General features: G+C 43.3%; 1 protein-coding gene across 1 annotated transcript in view; it reads right to left on the minus strand.

The window, feature by feature from the left end:
* The window catches only part of LOC131890690 (uncharacterized), a 10,382-nt gene that overhangs the window by 6,242 nt on the left and 816 nt on the right, over window positions 1-3,324 (minus strand). The gene's annotated exons all lie outside the window — the stretch shown is intronic.

Raw genomic sequence — 3,324 nt, forward strand, 5'->3', positions numbered from 1 at the left:
TCCTCCAAGCTTTTCGAACGACTGAGACTCGATTTCGAAATGGGAATATACCCATCTGGACTAGCCTCCCACTCTACAACGCTAGCCGGAAAATTGAAGTCCCCTACAAAGAAAACCTTTGAGCAAACTGACTGGTCCAACTCATTTCCTATGAATTGAGAGCTGACAAAACGAGCTTACTGAACAAGAGGGGGCCTATATATTGTCACATGGACAGATCAAGACCTTGAAGATGACAAACTAAGACCTTTACTTCTCATTAGACATTTTTACATGACTAGTGTGCAGGTCATTCCTAACATATAGACATACGCCCCATGCGGAAAAATGGGATTGTCAGGGCGTACTCTATCACATCGAACTAAATTGAAACCAACCATGGCCAGCTCTTCATCTGAGACCCCTGGTCGAAGCCAGGTTTCTGTCATGGAAATGAACGAGACTTTCCTATCTAAAGCTAGTTCCTCAATAACTTGATCTTTGTGTGCTATCTTTTTGGGAAATAAGACAATGCACATTCAAATAAAGCCCTTTTATGGGCAGATAGCCCTTCGATGGACTAGAGCTATCAAAATCTTTGACTAGGCTCTCTAACTTAAAAAATCCTTTTTTTGGACAAAAGCTAACCTTAGGTGGAGGATAAGAGAACCTTTGAGGAGAGGGTAAAAGGGGAGAAGAGGGAGAATGGAACTCTGGCCGCCACTGAGCATACGATCTAAAAGATGCGTGGGGCTCATGGCGACCAGAGGGGGCTTAGGGCTACAAAGTTTGGGCAGAAGAGAGGTTAAAAGAATTGAGAGTGAGGTTGTAGGAGACGGAGGGGAACAAGGGGAGGAATTAGGGAAGGAGAGAGGAAAGGGGTGGGTAAGTCTGTTGAGAGACTTGACAATGAGTAGAACAGGTGAGACAACTGCTGTCTCTTCCTCCTAGTGCCCCTGAGATGGGCCTTTGTGCATTTGAAATTGAGGCATACCTTGTGCCTCAAAGATCTCATGCACATAAAAGGGTGGAAAAAGCTACACCCCTGCTTGGAACAGCCCTTCTCATTGAATTTGAGAAGGCCAAACTCTCTAAGTTTGGGACACCAATTGGATCAAGACCTCGAATTCTTCTGAAAATTTGGATTGCATCTCCTCTCTCTCGCCGTTCTTTCAAGCTCGTCAATCCAAGGTTTTGAAGCTTTTCTTCGTATGAGCCTTTAAGTCCGTTTATCATCCGAATTGCGCGCCTTTGCACTTTATCGAGTGCATCTATGTCTTTTTGTAACCACGGGTTCCATGATTGCACAGCGAACTTCTGGTAGGAACGGACATATGTCTTGTAGATATTAATAAACACCTCCATTGTCCCAAGGAAAAAGTTCTTTTAACTTGACCTAAAATTGCATTAGCTTTTTTTATATCATCCCAACGTGCACCGATGGTTTGAGATTTTCATTCATTGACACGCCGGGTCTCGATGACATATTGCTGATTCAACCAGTGTTTCCCCCCAAAATAAGAGTGACGAATATTTCCCGAACCAAAATGCAAGGTCTTGCATTTTTCTATGTCAAATTTCATTCCATTTTGCTTGTCCCATTTGACTAGACTACTAATGTCTCCTTGGACTATTTCCCTGTCCTTCAGTGACGTAGTTATCCGGCCGATCTTTGTATCGTCAGCAAAAATTCCCATGAACGTATCGGGATCGACGCAGTTAGGAAGATGAGCCACAAACAAGATGAAAAGTAGTGGTCCAAGCACACTTCCTTGAGCAACTCCACTGGTGACGTCTGCCCACTTTGAGGCTTCCCATTAAGAACGACTCTCTGTGCTCGGTCTTGTAACCAGCCTTGGAGCCATTTTAGCACTGAGGATTCCAGACCTATTCGGCGTAGCTTCTCGAGAAGAATATCTTGACGTACTAGATCAAACGCTTTTTGAAAGTCTAGGTTTGGCATAAAGCCATGTTGGTTTTCCGGGATGATATCATTTTCTTCAATAAACTCATAAATATGGTCCTTGATTATAGACTCCAGAAGTTTTCCAATGACGCTCGTCAAAGATGTAGGGCAGTAATTTTTAGTCAGAGTTTTGGCGCCGGATTTTTGTATGGGGGTTCTAGTGATGGGTTTCGATCCGGAAAATCAGCTATTTAGCTTGAAGAACCTCTGGTAGGGCTCCCATTCCAACTAAAAAGGGTAGAGAAATGAAGGCCCAATTTCAGGAACGAGTTTTAAAGCAGCCCTTGTTCCGAGACCTAGAACGGCAGGGTCGCGTTTTTCCACTCATTTAAGGAGTTTTTATTTTGATATTGTACTCTTTTTAGCTTGTGATGGGAGCCCTAACCGAGGTCTTTTAAGGTAAAAAGCTGACCTTCCAGATCGAAACACATCACTACGGGGGTCACATTCGTCAATTTCCACTCGCTTGGAATTTCTCCCCAATTCATGCTCTTTTGGAACAACCGTTGCAATGGAGCATGTGGAGATGGGGAAGCATTTTTAAGAAATCTGGCGCTGATACCGTCAGGTCCCAGAGTCGAGTCCCATTCGAGATTATTAGATGGCTTCTTTCACCGCCCTGACCGAAATGGAAATGCTATTAAACGCGTTGTTCTCAATTATGGCGAAACTAGTCGGATCACGAGGAGAACGTTGAAATATTGCCACAAAAAAGTCGTTTAAAGCGTTTGACTTATCGTGATCAGTTATAACGTGGTGTCCTTCTGGTGTTAAAAATGGTCCGATGGTTGCAGTTTCTGTTTTTGCATTTATGTGTTCATAAAATTTCTTGGGATTGGATTTTAATTCTTTAGAGAGCTTGGTTTCATATTTTGCTTTGGCTCTTCGAATTGAGTAACGAGTTTCTGCTTGAAGACTTTTGAACTCTGCTAGCCTGTCTTTGTATCCAAATGTCCTAGCAGTCTTGTAAAGTCGATTTTTCTTTGCGATAAGCCTCCGTAAAGATGCCGACATCCATGGTGGATTTTGCCTCCCAGGTCGGTCGATTGCGGGTATGCAAGAGTATGACTCTTTTATTCTACCCGAAAGATGTGGCCATTGTTCTTTGACCGAGAGATTTTTAGCACTGGTCCAATCTGGTGTGTCGAGTATGGAACGGATTTGATCCCAGAACATTGATCACTATTTGCCAAGGCATTCTGTCCTCGATTTTGACTACTTTCTCCGAAAAGTTTGTGAGGATCAAGTCCAGGGTGTTGCCTGCACAATGGGTCAGAAAATCGACCATTTGTGGACGAGCTATGTAGTGAAAATTGAACAATGAAGGAGCCCGAGAAAGAAGAGATGTGGACTTCATTGTTTTAACTAGCCTGGATTCT

Source organism: Tigriopus californicus, chromosome 11, assembly GCF_007210705.1.
Source record: "Tigriopus californicus strain San Diego chromosome 11, Tcal_SD_v2.1, whole genome shotgun sequence".
Lineage (NCBI taxonomy): Eukaryota > Metazoa > Arthropoda > Copepoda > Harpacticoida > Harpacticidae > Tigriopus > Tigriopus californicus.